Genomic DNA, 19,626 nt, shown 5'->3' with positions numbered 1-19,626 from the left:
ATCTCAAAACAGAGAAGTTCCCAGATGTCCAGGATTTGAAAGAGGAATAACAAGTGAACAGCCTTAGGAGACTGTATTTATTACCATCAAGTGAGAGGACTCCAGCTGTTCATGAAACAGCCTAAGGAGAAGGGCCAGACTACACATCTGTCCATGGAAGAGCAAAGCAGGGCCAGACTGGCAGCAAGCCTGCTGCCCCTGCTCCTCCTCCTGCCTCTTCCTCCTCGCCCCTTTCTTCACTGAACCTACCTGAGGAGTGGGAACGAGAAGAAGATGAGAGAATAAAGGAAGAAGACGTCCCTCAGCCCACAGAAGAGACATGATCTGTGGATGAATTTCAGTTTTCATTCTTACTCTAGACTTGTGATATTTATAACTGGTGTTCATAACTGGAGTCTTTCATTCATTTATAACTGGAGTCTTGAGTATTTCAAGACGCAGTAAACAGAGGACTTGTTTTCCAAGAGTGAGCAGCAAGTTTGGGGCACCAACTGGGATTTTATTCAGAGGCAGAGGAAGACCTAGTCCTACAGAGTGAATACACAGGGGCGGTTCTAAGAAAAATAATAAAGCTGTGTTGCACCCTAGCATATACCACTAAACTAAGCTAACATTTTTGTTAAAAGTACCAAACATATACATTACCATATGTAAAATAGATAAGTTTGATGCCTGAAGCAGGGCACCCAAAGTTGGTGCTCTGTGATAACCTAGAGGGGTAGGGTGGGGCGGGAGGTGGGAGAGGAGTTCAGGATAGAGGGAACACATGTATACCCATGGCCGATTCATGTTGATGTATGGAAAAAACCATCACAACATTGTAATTACCCTCCAATAAAATATTTTTTTTCAAGTACCAATGGCTTCATATATAGTCCCTGAGGCCCATTCTGTCATTCTGTGTCTCAGAGGCCCACTGCAAGGAGTAGCAACCTACACTCTGTTGCATTTGCATGATATTTCCATGTCCAACTTCTCAACTGACACTCACAACTCTACAAGGTAGCTCGGTAGGTATGAATGTTCCTGTCTTATAGGGGAAAAAACTGAGGATCACATCTGTGACTTGACTTATCTGAAGTCTAAAACTCTAGCACTAGCAGATGCAAGTTTTAGAACTCTTTTCATCCAGACTTCCTGTTCAGTGCTTTTTCCAATACACACGCTATTTTCTTTAAAGGACAGGAGGAGTGGTTACTGGCAAACACTAGAATCCATTTCTCCAATGCGACTGGAAATGACTTTTCAGTGAGTAAAACCAAAATACTTACATCTGTTAGGTTTTCTAGATAGCAACATCAGCTTTAAAATAAAGTCAAGAGCAGTAAAAAGCAGTATGATTCTAGGCAGAGTTGCTTAAAGTCTTTTTCCAAATCCAGGATGGTACTCTAGATAGCTTGATGGATTTTGTTTTTCTTCCTTTAAATATTAATAATTGGGGAGGGATGCTTTTTGATTCAGTTTAGTTGCTTAGTCGTGTCCGACTCTTGATTACTTAAAATACTGTGTCTTCTGTCTTCGAAGCGCAAGGCCAATTATCATTTTTTCTCTTTTCTTTTTTCAACTGGCACAAAACCTAAGAGAAGCCTCGAGGTGCAAATGATCTGTAGTCTATTTAACCTCATGGTTATTTATTTTTATGAGACCTCATTGTTGTTTTTCACCCTAAATTATAGGTACATTCTTTGCTCCACTTCCCACTCTTCTGCAAACCTCCAAATACTGTTCCTATCTATATTTCCAAATAATCTTCAGTACTTTGTCAAATATTCAACATTGCATAGATGGCATGTTGGACCAAGGCAAGTATCTGTAGAGCTGAGTAATTTAACCCAGGGCTGTGAGCTCAATTCTCTCCTAGGGGCAGTGCCACATGTTTTATCAGGATTGCCAAGGGAAAATTCTCAGGTTGCAACATTTCACAAAGACTGAGTCCTTTGGGTTAATGTTGTACTAGTGTTGAAACATCTAGGTTTCTATATTTTTATAGTTTTACTTAACTATTTGTGCCATAATTATAAAATGGGCCATCATCTTGCAAAGACTTAATTAACATCCTCTTTTCTTCTTTTCAATGACCCTCTCCTAATCTTTGTCACTCTACTTTTGCCTTTGTCTCAGTAGGACCTAAATTCTTAAGACTTCTGGTTCCTCCAACATGGAAAAATTCCCTGGGAATTTTTATGTAAACAAACTTTGTTAAGTTGCTGCAATTTAAGGTCGAAATTTCCCCAGCCTTACCAAAAGAACAATTTAAAGTAATAACAACTGCCCCTGGAATAGCAATAATAATCCTTTATAGTTTTAAATTACAGTTTTTACACCACTCTAATTTATGTCAAGCAAAAGAATAAAGTGCTAAACAAATATAAGATTATATTTGTATTGAAGTTGCCCCTTTCTCTAACTGTTAAAAATTCCACTTAAACTTTGAGGTTGGGTATAGACATAGAGGCAGAGAAATGGTTCCCTATTCCCCAAGCACAGCTATTAACCCCTTCTTTGCACCTCCCATGTTTCTCCTTATACAACTTTTAACAGCCTATTTCATGACATTGAAGTTATTTTCACACATATCTTCACTAAATGTTCCTTAAAAAGGGAAAGACTCTCCATCTCCATGTCATGGTCCAATTCTTAGGAACTCAGAAAGTGTTGAAGTGAGCTATCCAGAACCCTATAAAGAAAGAGGTCATGTAACCATTATTCCTTCTTAAAAACAAGCTAACTGAGCCTCAAAAAGCTGAAGGGATTTTTCCAAAGTCACACATCTTGTTAAGAGAAAGAACTTGAATCCAGATACCTGCAGTTCCAGAGTCCATGTACTGATATTACATCCCTGTCTTTGGGAACTCTTTCCACAGAATGATCCCTGAAAGTTCAAAGCAACTTAGCTATGCTCATTTTGTTAATTTAATCCAAAGAATTAAAAAAAAAAACTTTGTTTTTAAGAAACAAAATTCCACATTTTTTTCAGGGAGAAAAGTTGTTTATGTCAACAAACTAATAAGGAAGAGAAAAGGGGAAAGAAAAAAAAAAGGAAAGAGGAAAGAAAGAAAAGGTAGGAAGGAAGGGAGGGGACAGATGGACAAAAAGCCTGAGCAAAAGCATTCCAAATTAATTTATGTCATCAAACTGAGTTTCAACTTGCCTTTCCAATTTTATTTACCATCACTACCCCCTACTCATTCTGTGCTCCAGTTAATTGGTCTAGTTGTGACAATACTGCTGCTGCTAAGTCGCTTCAGTCGTGTCTGACTGTGTGTGACCCCATAGACAGCAGCCCACCAGGCTTCTCCATCCCTGGGATTCTCCAGGCAAGAACACTGGGGTGGGTTGCCACTTCCTTCTCCAATGCATGAAAGTGAAAAGTGAAAGTGAAGTCGGTCAGTCATGTCTGACTCTTTGCGACCCCATGGACCGCAGCCTACCAGGCTCCTCCGTCCATGGGATTTTCCAGGCAAGAGTACTGGAGTCGGGTGCCTTTGCCTGTCACAATACTAAGGATAAGCAACTAAAAACAAATTGATTCTTATATTGATCTTATATCTTGCAACCTTGCTAAATTCACTTATTACTTCTGGTACCTTTTTAGAGATTCTATTACATGATCATCTGTAAATGAAGAGAGCTTTTTTCCTTCCTTTCCAGTCTAGATTTTTTTTTCTTTCTTGTTTTCTTGCCTTACTCCACCAGCTAAAACCTCTAATACAATGCTGTGTAGACATAGCAAGCATATATTTGTATTTTTTTTTTAAACAACAAAATGATTAAGTATTTTTCAGGCACTGAATAAATTCCACACCAGTTAAAGGTAAGAATCAGTCTCCATCCTAAGGATGTTATGACCTGGTGGAGAAGTTCTCTCTACTGAAAAACAAATAAAGCTCGAAAGATAAGGCCAGAATGGGTGTTGAATAATAAAAGTAACCACAGCAGTAATAGGAGCCTCATTACTTACAGAAGGACTACTATGGCCCAGGCACTGTTGAAAGATCCAGGTATGTATTAATTCACTTGACTCTTCCATCTTATCCCCATTTTATAGGCAGGTAATAAGAGACACAGGAAAATAAGTAATTTATGTCTCCACAGCCAGTGTTCTCTAGAGGACTAAATTGCCTTCAGTTACCATGTCTTCATTAATAGGTACTGAGTGTCCACTCTTTGCTAATTACTATGTCACTTTCAATTAATTTAACTATCACAATTTTCTTGTCTTATAAAGGAACTGAGCTTCAGAGAGTTTAAGTGACCTGTCCAAGGTCACCCAACTAGCACAAGACTCAAACCAAAGTGTCCTGACTCCAGATTCAATACTTTCTTCTACCACTCCCTGATTCCTCTTCAAATAGTTAATGTTTATATAGCACTTTGCAGTTTACAAAAATTGTGATCACAGTTATGCCTTCACTGCCACTTCAAGGAATTGAGATTTTATTCACTAGGCAAAGAAGAACCTTTCTCTGCTTTTGAGGGGAGGGAAAATGAAAGGTAGAAGAGGAATTTGGAAAAGATGAGCATACTACTCTGCTAGATGGGTTTGCCAGGGCACATATGCAAGTACAGGGTTAGGAGGCTCCCACCTCTCAGGACCCTCTACATTCACCTCTGAACCTGTGAGTCCCTCCCTCCAAACTCATTTGCCAGTCGGAAGAAGTCCTGGTTTAAATAATGTGCCTAGAGGGAACTCCCAGAAGAGCAGAGATAATAAAAGTACTTCTTATGTCACTTCTTCCTGCATTTAACTTGGGAAGAGTATTTTTGTTAACTGGGAAGAGCACACCAAGGAACCATTATCACTGATACAAGAAGAAAACGGATGGTAGATTTCCTCAGCCACGTCCTGTCAGTGTCAACAATTTAACTAAACATATAATAGTCATAACCTCATCAGTGTTAAATTTTCTAGGTTTCTGGCACATATCTCTTCATCTCCCTCATTAAGTTTATAGAGTGTTCTCTGGTACATTTGCTCAGTATGAAGATTTCAGTTTCAACTGGCACATATTGGAGTCAAACAGGGGAATGATTTTTTCTGCCTTAAGTAGTTAGCAGAACACGAGAGCATATGAAATGGACCAATGCCCACAGCGAGGTGTTTGGCCAGTAACTGCAGATGGGTTTGACCCCATCCATCACAATCCCACCCCGCTCACTAGGGATGGGTCCAAGACAGAGAGACTAACCAAAGCCTGAAATATGAATAGTTACTCTGATTTCAATATCTCCCTTGATTCACACCTTGCATCACTATTCCCCACTTAGGGACTCCCCTCATTCAGAAGTGAAGTCCCAAGGTCCTCATTATTATGCCCGCTTTAGGATGGTTGCTCCAAACAAACTCCCTAAACCCAAATCTATCCTGATCCTCTTGCACTTAACCTAAATTTGACAATCTAGTATTCTGTGCTCAACTATGTCAGATGAAAATGATTGTTAAAAAAAAAAAAATTCAGGCAACAACTTAAGTGACAGTAAGCTTGATATGACTTCTTTACCAGGGGCTCCTGTATTTTAAAAACAAGTACACAGAATCAGGTATATTTTAAACTATAGAATAAGTTCAACTGTGGAGAGAAGGTTCTGAACAGCTTCAGGGTAGGACCTTTTCCAGCATCCATTAAAACTGTCCTTTGAGAAACAGCTAACCCTATCGATATACTCAGACCTCAGTTTCCTCTTGTCATTTAGGAATATAATTACTGACCTCATAGCATTATTGTGGGGAATGATCAAGTTGGTTCATAACTGTCATAAACCTCTCAGAAAGCAATACAGTACTATACACAAGTGAGAGGTTTCTAAAGACTTTTGTGCTTTGTCCTTTGTATAGGTAACACACTTGACCTCACTCCATGGAGTCAAAAGAGACTGGAAACCACCTGGGTAATGAATCTATCTTTCAGCTAGACAGGAGTATAACTTGTACCTACACTACTTCTGGGTTCAAAGCCAGATTATCCTATCTCAACTATTATCCTATTTCTCAACTACCCACAAAAATAGAGCCTGTTTCTTGGGTGCCACCTTTAACACTGGCAGCAAACGCCTTCTGGAACCTACTCACAAGGTTGCCATCCCAACAATGATGAACCAAGGCAGTTTGTGGACCAACTCAAGGGCAACAAGATGCTCTTGGTCCTGAAATAATAATAACTGAACCAAGGATGTGATCCATGAAGAAAGATCAAACTTGCTACTGTCTTACTTTGAATTAGAGCTCCATTCCCAACCATAACAAACCTATGTATTTTTATCCAAAATGGATCCTCACAGACCTACAACTGCTGCTGTCTTTTAACCAAGACATCAGTAGTAGTAGTTGTTCAGTTGCTCAGTTGTGTCCAACTCTTTGTGACCCCATGGACTGAAGCATGCCAGGGTTCCCTGTCCTTCACCATTTCCCAAAGTTTGCTCAAACTCATGTCCATTGAGTCGGTGACGCCATCCAACCATTTGATCCTCTGTCAGACATCATTGTACCATCTAAACCTTCTTTCACTACTTTTCATTCCCAGGTTCCTTAGTGTATTAGAAGTCTATCTGTTTATCTATGAAAGTAGTAAGTTCTAGGTTTTGGGGGACCTTACATTATGGGAAAATGATCTCAAAATTTCTGATCAAAGTGTCACAGAAGGATCTAAAGAATATCCTGGGACATTCTCTTTGTTTACAAGACAAGGAATTGAAGCCTGAGCTTAAAGTTACATGCTGGAGTTGCAAGGCAGATATGAAATGCAGACCCAGGTCTAATGCAAATGTCCACTCTACCGTTTGGCATCCTTCCCCTCTGCTGCCCATGCCATTAGCACTAATGGAACCACTCGTCCTATCACTGTTCCCTAGAAGTTAATGAAGGTCTTACATACCCACTAACCTTTTAAACTTCTACTTTCCCTTTCATGGGTCTTCTCATATTTCCTCCTCTGATTCCTGGTCAGTGCTGGGAACTGATGGACATGTCCTCAACAGTTTTGCAATGACCAATGGAATGGATGAATACGTGACTGCACAAGTCCTTATCACCAGCACTGCTGTGGTCTGTTAGCTGGGATGCCAATGATTTCTCTCATAAAATACAGCCACCATGACTGTAGGGGAATGAGGGTGCGGAGGACAACTTCTACAGCTAGCAAGCTCCACAGGTCGTTTGCCACATGTTCTGTGGCCCATGGCTTCCCCAGTGGCTCAGACCATAAAGAATGTGCCTGCAATGCAGGAGACCCATGTTCAATCCCTGGGTTTGGAAGATCCCCTGGAGAAGGAAATGGCAACCCACTCCAGTATTCCTGCCTGGAGAATTCTATGGACAGAGGAGCCTAGCAGGCCACAGTCCATGGGATCGCAAAGAGTTGGACACAACTAAGCAACGAACACACTGTGGCCCATGGTCACATGAGCCAGTGTGCAGGAACTGAAAGAGGCAAAATGAGACCTCACCCTGGGGACGGGAGGAATGCTGCCCCTAGCCAACCTTCTCTGTGGTGGGAGGTTGATGACAGATGCAGAGCACACAACTCTGGCTGGATGCCAAACATCTGGACTCAAAATCAAGCAACCATGTAATTCCAATCAAAGAAAATCTAATCAACAAATATTTCCAGTGCCTACTACGTGCATCTAGACTGTTGTGGTTAAAATGAAAGACATTTAAGTCCTACTCAAGCCCCAAATTCCATTGTTCTCTGTTCCAGATGCCTGATATGTATTAATCAAACATTCATGTTTTGAATCAAGTACCTGTTGGTATATGTTGATGTGCAGGCAAAACCAAAAGTTTACAATTATTTCTCATCCCCTTTAGTGGTACCCTTGTCAAGCTCCTTAGATGGAGGCTGAGAAGAGTTTGCCCCAAACCCCCTACCATTTCTTGGACTTCTATGCCTTGCTGCCTACTGCTCCATCAGAATGCAGCAGGGCTAGGAAGGCCATGCTTCCTCCCACTTTTCCAGGGAGATATTCAGGTGAGAACACCACCAGAGGCAATATCTTTCTGAAATCAGTGTTCAGTTGCCTCTAGGCTCACACACACTCAACGCCATGAGGGAACCCTGTGCATAATTTGGCATCTGTAGTGCTCTAAGAACAAAGGATATAATATCCCTTTGTTTCTGGACATCCTAAAGTGACAATGACATCTTGGTTGACAATTATGATTCCATATTCTTTTGTAAATCAAGTTATTTCTGAAAGAACTTAAAAGAGGTGAATGAACATTCAGTGGCTTTATATCTGGCATTTCTCCCATGAGGACTGCCAGAGCTTTTACTGATAATCTCACCAAGCATTGTGGTCATGAAATGAACCACGTCTAGGGATTTGCTTCCAGCTTGCTTTAGGCCTTTCACTGTTCTCACTCTTCAATAAGAAGAAATAGCTACTGAGGTAAAGTTGGGAGTGCCTCTCTATATGTGATGGTGGTCTCTGATTTGTCAAAGTCCCCTAGCTGTTGTCAGGCAGGCTCTGCACACACTTAAATAATGGCATGACTGTGCTTGTCTTTCCTGTTTCCACAATGGCCTCTAAGTTTCTCAAAGTCAACTGAGGTCTCACACCTCAGGACACCGAGCACAAGGATGTGCACAATAATCATGATATGATGTTTATAGACAGGGAAATAGCGGACCACTAAGGCCAGACTTACTTGTAACCTTCCTACAGGAGATGGAGGTGGGAAACTCTGGAAATTTGGGTCTCCACACTCTAGGTGTTGTGGCTACCTCCTCAGAAGTGTGAAATAGAGGACCCTCTGGTCATTTACATTTTACACCTCTGCTGCCCACCATAGAGGGAGGTTTCTGCAGCCAGTCTGCTCAGGGAGCCACTGGGCTTCCTCACTGTCCATGCTCAGCTAGTCAAGGGAAAGAACATTAAGGGTGCTTTCCTCACAGGCCTGAACAATATAGAAGAAAGTTGAAAAGTTCCGTATATCTGTGGGGGCAATGCTGTTCTAGACAGTGCTTTGGATGATTTCAAATAAGCCATCCTGCTGAGTAGATGTACCTACAGCCAGAGTGTGCTGAGTAGAGCCTATGCCAGATTTTGATCCTGCTGCCTTGCTCCCTTGGTTTACAGAAAGCCTGTAGTACTTTCTCATCCTTAAACTCAGGACCTAGATCAGGTTTTGAATGATCTATCCCTTGTACTCTGAGTCCCACTCTGATGTCCCTAACTCTACAAAATCCCTTTGGTTCTATTCAAGAAGAAAGTTCGCAAGACAGATTTCTCAAAAACAAAAGTTTTAAATCAAAAGTCTCAGCTCCTTTTATACACTCTCAACCCCACCCCCAGCACAGTGATAACCTTACTGGGAAAAGAGCCTGTAAGAGGTGGGGAGGGTATCCATACCTCCCCATCTCCTTCTACATCCTGCCAATACTCTGTACTCTCAACCTTGTTCTATCTTTCTCATTTGACTCTATTTCACTAGCTCTCCACCAAACTTCTTTGTTACCAACTTGATGCATATACCCAGAATGAAGGGACAGAAATTCCAAAGTCACCACTTATCCCCTCCCAATGCCAACTCCCTTATGGAATTTTGTGACCCAAAGATGACCCTGGCCTACATACTGGATTTTTTTTTTTTTTTAACCGTAAAAGAACTATTTCTGCAAAGAATTTTGAAGTTGTCATTTTCATTTTAAAAATAAGATGATAAAACACACACACACACACAAGCCATTATTTGTAAAATGACTGCAGATGATGAAGAGGAATGCATATCAATACATACACATGCATACAGATGAGTGAGTGAGCACATGTGTATGTATGTATCTACACTTGGGGGCCAGAATGAGCCTCTCAGATGAAGAGAGTGACTGAATACTAAGGAAAATGACAGGAATCAAGAGTGTTTTCAAATTTCTTCTAGTTTTTCCTTCCACCAGTCCCTCCAAATTAAAAAAAAAAAGTTTTTGTGGGAATTCCATTTAAATTTGATATCTAAATGAGCTTCAAAGCAGTCACATGGGTGGCAGAAATGCAGGGGTTACAAGGCAGGGTCTCACTGTGGTATGAGAATGATTGCTAGCTAGAAAGGGAGATTTTCTAGTTCTCTTCTGGTATTGCTTAGCTAAATAAACTCTGACACCTCTGCGCCTCAATGCTTGATATCTTAGATTCTTTCCAGGGCTTACTAGTGTTCTGTGGTTATATTATTTAAAAATTATGTGGATATTTGGAATAATGATTACCATGTCTATGACGACCACCACTGCCACCACCATTGTCATCCTGACTTCTCTTCTTTCTAGACCTATCTGCAATTGCATAGTTATATCTGTACCTTAAGTGAACAAATAGTAGATTTCCTCATTTTGCAAGGAAGACTACAGACAGAATTTTCAGTGACTTTTACCACTATATCTGGGTAGTGCCAAGTTCAGACTTCATGAGAGCCCAAGAGCCCAGTGCAACACTATCTCAAATGCTAATGATGGAAGACCCTTCTAACTGGGTTTCCAAAGCAGCAGTCAAAGGGAATAATGGAAATTCCAAGAAAATTTGATCTTCAGAGAGCGTGGACTCTGCTTATGATCATGAGTTTAGGCCAGGTTCAGACTTTTCAAATGCTATTCCAAGTACTCCCTAACCCAGTAATTGGGGGCTACTCAAACGCTAACTCAGTGTCCCTTCCTGTCACAATCAGCATTCATGCAATTCTTTACACTGTAAACAGCTTATGAAGGTGGACATGTCATTCCTGCACTACACAAAAAAATTAGACTCAGCTCTTCAACCCAAAGATATCTTGGGTAAGTTCATCTTCTTCTATTTTTTTTAAAATATAGAATGCTTCAAGAATTTGCACATCATCCTTGGGTAAAAGCCATGATAATCTTTTCTATGTCATTCCAATTTTACTATAGGTATTGTTGAAGCGAGCATGGGAAGGTCTTTCTGAGACATGGAATGGTAAGTGGTAAAAATCACAGGTTTTGGAATCACACAGACCAACATTAACTTTAAAAATCTCCATTAAGAGAAGGTAGCATCTGAGAATTACCCGCGTGTGTTCTGTGTAGGGATTATTCATCCCTTACCTCATCAGATACAGTTGTTGGCACAAAGCGTGCACTCAATAAATATTTATTGAACTAAATTATCTATCCTCATATTGAACAAATTTACTTTCACTTAAAGGGGACTCCACAATCTCTTGGCAACCTGATCCTATGTTCCTTGCAGTTTCTTTAAGGATGAGTTCTGGGTTTGGGATATTGATGTCTTTGTCCCACCTCATCCATAACGTCTTCCCTGACAACTCTAGTCTACCTACTCTCCTTTTTCTGACTCCCTGTTGTACTTATTCCAGGTTCCAGTCACTTTGGCACACATGTGATATCTTATCTTGCCATGGAAAATGTGTTTCATAAACACATCATCCTTCCCAGGAGCCTATAAGTTCCTCGAGGGCAAAGGCCATATTTGGTATTTATTTTGCACGTCCCATGGTACACAATGCAATACAGAGCCCATAGCAGACTCTGAAAAAGGACCATTAAATTGAGTGAATTTTAAGGACAGTTCTCCATTGCCAGTGAAGACTTTCTTTCAGAGAAGTACTGAAAGGCAGGGTTGGCTATATTCATAGTTCATTTCACCAAGCTAAGCCCATAAGTCTCTATAGTTGATGTGCTAGTTAGGAAACAAAGGGTCAAAAAGCAGCTGCTTACTTTCAACAAAGAAGAGATTGTATTTCAGCTGTGGATTGCAGGATTTCGTGTGTCAGTCACTCTTGACTCTTGGCCAAACCCTTTGGTGTTATCAGGAATAAAAAGCAACCCAGAGATATGTCAAATATCAATTTCCAATTACTTTCTTGCAAAACATTTCTGCCACTTGGGAAAACTCCCAAGGGATCTGTTGCCCCTTATCAACTTAGATTGGGTTTATCTTTCACTCAAACAGGTAACACTCGGCAATGGCAATGCCCTGTTTAGCCTCAATATTACAGTGTCCTCCTCTGACACTCAGGTTCTCTTGCGAAGTCTTCAATATTGGCTTACTCTGTCATCGGAGACCTGGCCCCAGTATGGAAGGCCTGATATTATACCCTGAACCATATGTGTCGGGGTAGAATGGGGATAATGCCAATCACTATAGTGAGCTATTGTCACTTAGGTTTCCCAAGACTTAATTTGCATTGAGACGCTGAATGCAGGAACAAAGCCTCATGCAGGTTTTGTGTGTCTTCAGCTCTAGCCAAGCTGGGAAGAATCAAGAGAGTCTCTAAAAGTCTTCATTTTGATACTCAAAACACAGAACAGCATTTCTACCCTCTCCGTCACAGAAGACAGGCCACAAACTAATTGAAAAAATCTTTGGTACTAGGGATGTTAAAACTAAAGATCTGCACAAAACCAGAAATCACATGTCCCCTTTATTACAAAGTAATGGAACAGAATTTGGAAAAACCAGGAAACATCTCTGGGTCCATAAATCAGCCCAGTTAGAGGGAAACGCAAATGGCCAGCACCTGGAATGAGCCTTGGTCTGGAGCGGGAGAGCAGCCTAAAGCCCTGAACTGCGGGGCCAAGGCTCCAGACTGTGCACTGTGATTAATGACTTGAGTGAAAGGTCTCAGTTGAAGCTGAACAATTAACTTGTTCTCTCCACATTGCAGATCTCTCTACAGCATAACTATGTCTTCCCTGATTGTTCCTATTTACCAAAACGCAAGCCAGTCTGGGAAGCTTCGAACATGTCATCATCAGACTGTTTCTGACAATCGGGAGAGCCCTGGTGTTTGTCAGGACTACTTTTGTCAAATCATCTGTTTCGACTCTGCATGCAAGCCTCAACCTTTCAGTTCCTTTTCAAGTTTAAGAACCATCCAAATGAGGCAATGGCATTGGCCTCGATCCGTCAGGAAAAAAAAAAAAAAAAGTCCAGAGCTCGGAGGATTGCAAATGGACAGCATATGGCCTGGCTTGTTTCTGGTCACTCCCCAAAAAGTTCTTAGGGAATTGAATGTCCATGAGATTAATGGTTCCCTCCTGTCTTGCCTTTATCCTCTGGAATAGGTTTCTCTAATCTCTTTCAGATCCTCTAAAGCATTTACATTAAACCAATCACTCCTCCTGAATCTACGACAGAGATTCTGATAAGACCTGTTAGAACCAAGGAAGTCTCCAAACCTTTCCCCGTTTCTCCTAGAGTAAATCTGTAGATGGGAAGGAAAAGCAGGTGACCCCAGAATCTGATTCTGAATGTGTTAGTACAAGTACCTAAGAGGGATACCCCCACAGAATCCAGTTTCCTCTTTGACCTTCCAAAACCACTTCATTTGTGAGAAAAGGGTCTACAAAAAGTGCACGTGCCCCCCACAAGGTAGAATTGGAATAGTACTGAGTGTGTTGCCTAACAACATCCACCCCATGGACCTGCCACGGGGCTGACCTTTCACTTCCCCTTTAGCCAATTCCATTTCCTTCAGTGAAGGCACCCTGTCTCCAGAAGACATCAAAAACAATAACACTAATAACAGAAGTGTCATCAGCCACAATAATAGCATACATGTATATAGCACTTACAATGGGCCAGAAACTCTTTAAAATAGTCTGTTTATATCAACTCACTTGGTCCTCACAACAACCTTACTAATGTAGGTATTACTATTATACCTATATTACAGAGAGGGAGATACAGAGTATCTTGCCCAAGGTCACAAAACCGTTAAGTGGTAAAGTGAGGATTCAAACACTGGTCTCATTCTTAAAACTGTCCTATAGTGCAGCTACGTTCTTGAGAGGTATGGTCCCCAGGTACCACTGGAGATGAGGTTAGCGAAGCATCCTTCTAGCATAACACACCTGAGCAGTCAGGCCTCGTGAGTCCTGTTTCTGCTACTCGGTGAGTAACCTCCGAAGAGTTCGGAGTCTCTGAGCCCTTGTTGGTCTCATCTGTGAAACTGGCATGGGCAAAGAGCTGCCGTGTAGGGTTTTAGTGAGACTGGTGAGATAATGCTATACAGGACCTAGCACAATACCTAAACATGGCAGCTGAATAAAATGGAAGCTATAGAAATGCTTATCACTAATCAGACCAGCTCATACTGATAAAGAAGCTGGAGAAGATGAGACAGAAATAATCACAGCTTGGAATGTGAATATGAAATGCAGGTCAAAGTGGTAACCCCAAAGAGACTAGAATACTAAAAAGTACTGATGAGGAATATCTACCTTCTTGGCCTGACTCAATTTATGCAGCCTCTGGTTTGGTTTATTCCCATGAATGAAAAAATTCTAATTTTAAAATACAAACAACATTAAGAAGGAAGGAACAGATGTCCAGACTGGGATAATTAGAATAGTCTCCCTGAAATCCCTAGTCCAAAGGAAGAGCAAGGCCTTCTGCATGGCCCGTGTGGCTGCCCCAGAGTCAAGCTTGGAGCTGCATCCTTCATTCCACATTTGCTACATGTTCTTGCCGACCCCTGACACATCACATTCTTTGCATCAATAAGGACTGGTGCCAGAACACACTAAATTGCCTTTGACTACATTTAACTGATCTAGTATTTTTTTATGATTCTTTCTTGTTGCACCATTTTTCACTTTTGACTTTACAATTCTCTGCTGACTTTAAATAAAGCTTTTGCCAGACTACCCAAGGTGGTTTTTAATAGAGATTTAGGGGCTAGGTTGTGTTGTGGTTTGGATTCAGATTCTCCTGCAGCAATAAGGGGAAATTAACTAGGTGGTTTCATCTCAAGTGCCCATTTATACTCAGAATGGACAGACAGCTTATCTTCTTCCAAGCTTGTAATCACGACACTACAAAGTGATACTCAAGAAAGAAAAAAATTAGGTAGCAATAGCTTCCACACCACAAAACCACTACACAGTGTCCCTGTAAACCCAGATGACTGGAATAATATACAGGCAGCAGTGGGATCACTTGCTGAGTGACAGGGAGGAATCTGACCACATTGTGTCCTCTGCCAAAGATGATGCTTGTTCTCCTTAAGATGGGGAACTCAAATGACCCTGTAGGAGTTACACCAGCCTGCCTCCTGACACTGCTCCCTCCTCCGTGCTATCCCTGGTACCCATTGCCTTCTGCCCAGATGAAACACTGGAAGCCAGCAGGCCTTCAGTCACTGAGAAAGGTGACATGACTGGCAAAGACACCAAGTCAGATATGAAGTCAGTCCCCCAAACTAACATTTGTTTTTTAGAGAAGAATTACCTTGAGTTAATCACCTCTTGAAAATATAAAATTGATAGTAAGAGTTTGCTTTTGTCTCATTATTCATTATTATCCAATGCCTGCTCCATTACAAATGAAGGGAAAAAAAATATGTTAAGTATTGAGAACAACAACTTTAAAATATGTGTGTACTCCTCACCAAGTTTAGAGATAAATAAATCTCTTGGGTTGTTTTTGTGTTTTCCTCTACCTACCACTGATGGTAAATGCAACTGAATTTGAGTTTTTCATTCCAGTAGTTTTCTTCAGAGCTTTGCCACTTCTGTAAGGACTCTTAAAATAGTGTTTTAATTTGCATTTTTGAACTTTATATAATTACACTACACCATATCATTCAGTGAGTTTTTTTCCTCCCAATTTTGTGCATTCATCCATGCTGAATATTACTCAACTTTACTTAATGAACCATTTGGGCTGTTTCCAGTTTTCTTGTCTGGTTTTTGTTTTGTTTTCCTACTACAGAAAATGCTATGCATATAGTTCACATTGATTTGAACAGGTACAGTAGCTTTTCCTAGGTTAGAACTTGGGGAGTAGAATTGTTGGAGCTTAAGAGTTTGCATATATTCAAATTCACCAGATAATGACAAATTGTTTTGCAAAGCAGACACACTGACTCACACTCCCACAAAAATAACTTGAGTTTCTGTTGCTCTACAACTTTACAGCAGTTGGCATTACCAGGCTGTTTAAATTTTGCTGAGCCAGTGAATACAAAATGTATCTTACAGCTTTAATTTACATTTCCAAATTTAATTTTTTATAATCATTAAGCAATTTTTGGACAGTTTGAAAATTCTTTGTTCAAAATAACCATGAAATGCAGCGTTTGTAAAGGACAGTTGAGATACTATGGCTACAGAGAAAGACACTGTGTACACAGATACAGAGGAGTCAATACCTCTCTGTCTATATCTGTCGTTCACACTTAAGGCTACAGTCCATGGGCCAAATCTGTCCTGTCACTTACTTTAGTAAACACAGTTTTACTGGGACACAGCCATGCCTGTTTCCTGACATATTGCCTACAAATACTTCCACTCTACAATGGCAGACAAAGCTGAGTAGTTACGGCAAAGACCATCCAGCCTCCAAAGCCTAAAACACTTACCACAGCAAAAGTTTGACAACCCGTATCTCAGAGCATCTCTACCTGCAGGCACAGACACCTTTGACACCAGATACATTCCCCTGAATCTGTTCCTCCCAAATGCCCTTTCTCAGAAATGGCTTCAGCTTCCACAAAACTACTCAGGCCAAAAACCTGGGAGTCATGTCACATTTTTCCCTCTCACTCACCACTTAGGAATAGCTAGTGGATACCGCTCACGTGCTCAACTTTCTCAACATCATTTCTGTGAAGACCTCTTCTCTACATCCATGGCCAGTTCTTTGCTCAAGCCTTACAATGACTTAGGCCACCCTCCATCTCATGACCAACCCCTTTGTGCGCCTCAGTTTCATAGCACTTGTATACTTCATTGCATTTTGTCTGCTGTCTCCACCTAAACTAAGTTCCTTAAAAAAAAATAAAAGGGGGGGTACCCTTGTCATTTCTGTACACAGTACAGTGCCTTGCACAGCAAATCCTTCATAATAATTGAATCTCCTACAGGCTTCTTAGTCCTCAGAAACCACTGAGGGCCTGACAAGAGAAGGTACTTGTGACTGCCATAACCCTAGTCAGCAGGGTTTGGAAACAGTCCCTGCTCTCTTAAATCTCATGGCTGAGAGGACCTGTGAAAAGAGACTCCTTGTCAGTATCATTTAACGTAGTGGTCCTCCAATTGCTGTTTACAGAAGAGTCATCAGAGCTCATGAATAATAACGGAAGCCACAGTGTCACCCCAGGCTCACTGAATCAGAATCCCCGAAACATGTTCAAACATCTTTACCTTATGGACATTCCCTAGGAGGTTCTTACATAGGCTTGAGAGGAACACATCTAATAAGGAAGGCTTCCTGAAAACACTCCCTCAGCTCTACCCCATCCAACCACATTGTATGTAAAGGATAGCTAACACTATATGGGACTCCCCAAACCCTTTTATTTGTGTATTGGAGCTTCCCTAAGCTTCTCCACTCCTTCACTCTCCTCCACTAGCTCAGAAGAAGCCTGATTTGAGGGGATAATTAATCGTATCCTTTTCTCAGGACTGAATGCTGGTTTTCATTGAATGGGCTGCATTCCAGGTTAATGATAAGGTCCACTCCCTACATGGAGCATTTTTACTGCTCAACACATCTAAAATCAAGACTCTCTTGTTAAATCCTGGTACCACTCCCTTTTATGTACCATCCCTCCTAGTACCTGCCTGCAGGAAGAGGCATGCAAACATTTGTACCATGTATATAAGAATGCTTATTTTAATTTTTACTGCTCTCTTCATTTCCAACATATTACAGATCATTTAATATGTAAAAACAAATGTTAATAGGAGGGTTAGACTAACGACAATACCAATAAGATGCTGTTAGTATTTATTAGAGGTTTTTCTTATTAGGCTTAATTTTTTTCCTAAATTGCATATGACCCATTATCATTATGCTTGGTGGATAATATAACAAAACAAAATTACCAGTCCATTTTACTCAAGGAGAAAGTATAAGGTTCCTTGGGTTTTATAACACCAAGCATAGCACAAATTTAAGGAATTTTTCCAGTGCTGCACTTGGTGATTTTTAGGAGTCTATTTCCCCCAGAGGCATGTAAGTACTAAAATTGCATTGGATTGCGTTTTGCTCTCAGCGGGTGAGAAAGTGCATAGTCAATGGGTTATTTGCCATTCTTTATTTCCATTTTATGCAGTCACACAGAGGTATCTCTCAGGTGGTTGTTGAAGTTTACTAGACACTCAGGAGCCATCTCCTGCTTACTCTAAATGGCATTTATAATCTCTAACCAAATGGGTCATCTATGAAGCCATTGGTGCAGTACACTTAAACTCTGCTTGCATTAGGGCAGGTTACAGAGATCAGATCTTTCGCTATGAGAATTCAACAGAGGGAAAATTGCATCACATATCTAAACAATATTTATAGAACTGCAAACAGCAAAACAAGGTCTAACACAAGTGCTGGAAATGACAGAACATAGCATACATGAAATCAGTATATAGGGGATAAAGACCTTCAGAATACACAGGTCCATAGTAACAAAGGGGCTACAAAAAAATCACTCCAGTGATTGTGTTGAACCTTTCTTTATCTGTATTAAAAGCACTACATTCTGTAAATGCAGTATTGCTCAGCTTTCTTTCAACTGGATATCTCCAATTAACCATCATTTTCATGCTTCACTACTACTCTGATAATTGATGCTCATCACAGGGTGTCTGAAATACTGAAAAAATCAGAAGTGCTTTCCTGAACCATGAAGACACAGATTAAAATGTATTCAGTGTGGTTATTCTGTTAAGTGCATCTTACTGGGGGGAAGCATGGAACGGAAGAAAGAATATAGGCTTCAGGGGCAGACCTGGTTTAGATTTCATGAAGGACACTTATTAACACTGGGACCTTTGGTAAACTACACAGTATCTCTGTAAGCTTCAATTTCCTCATATATAAAATGGGAATAATATCCAGCTTTAGGAGACATTCCCATCATTAAATGAGACCACAAACACATGGAAAATACCAACACAGTCCCTGGCTTTAAAGAAATCACTCAATTGGAGCTCTTAATGTAGATATTTCCCTTCCCATTCTCAGTAATCAGTAAGCTACGCAAGATGCATGGACCTCTTTACTTTTTTCTATACATCTCTCTGTCTGAATATTTAATTCATATGAACAGCTCATTCTCCAAAAGTGGCAAGAGTACAGACAGTATAGATGGATTCCCAACACTGGATTACTTACATTTGAGTAAAAGCAACATTTTCAAAGAAACTATTTATCACTGGCCTTGGGGAAATAAAATTTCAGTCTCCAAAATGCTAACAAATTACTCAAAGCTTCCATCTTCTTTGGATCCTTTATTATTTTAATTTTTATTATTACTACTTTTAAAATTATTTTATTTCATTATTTTACATGAGTAAATACTAGCACATTCTAATAAAAATTCAGATACTGAAAAAGCTAGTTTTTTAGTCCTTCTACTCTTTTGCATTCTAATTTGGATCACCCCCTGATTGTTGAAATAACTATTGTCTAAGTTTTTATGTCCATCCTTCCAAAACTACTTCTATGCATTTATACACATGTATGTCCTTGAGTATACATATGCATGATTTTGTGCTTTTAAATATATAAATTTTGTCACAGTATACAAATATTTTGTACTCATATTGATTTTTGCTCAACTTTTAAAAATATTTTCATAATGTTCAATATCATGATTTACCTTACATTAACCATTCCATTCTTAATGGGAACATCAGAAAGTAGAAACTAAAA

At 40.3% G+C, this 19,626-nt stretch overlaps 1 protein-coding gene and 1 non-coding gene across 4 annotated transcripts in view; both read right to left on the bottom strand.

Moving 5' to 3' along the window:
* LRMDA (leucine rich melanocyte differentiation associated) overlaps positions 1–19,626 on the bottom strand; it is a 1,125,542-nt gene that overhangs the window by 174,724 nt on the left and 931,192 nt on the right. The gene's annotated exons all lie outside the window — the stretch shown is intronic.
* LOC122709733 lies at positions 10,790–10,894 on the bottom strand. The gene has a single exon (XR_006345701.1). It is a non-coding gene; the product is annotated as a U6 spliceosomal RNA (small nuclear RNA).

The sequence above is a fragment of the Cervus elaphus genome, chromosome 15 (genome assembly GCF_910594005.1).
Source record: "Cervus elaphus chromosome 15, mCerEla1.1, whole genome shotgun sequence".
In the NCBI taxonomy this organism is placed as follows: domain Eukaryota; kingdom Metazoa; phylum Chordata; class Mammalia; order Artiodactyla; family Cervidae; genus Cervus; species Cervus elaphus.
Note: the sequence above shows the minus strand (reverse complement) of the source record. Positions and strands in the feature narration are given on the sequence as shown.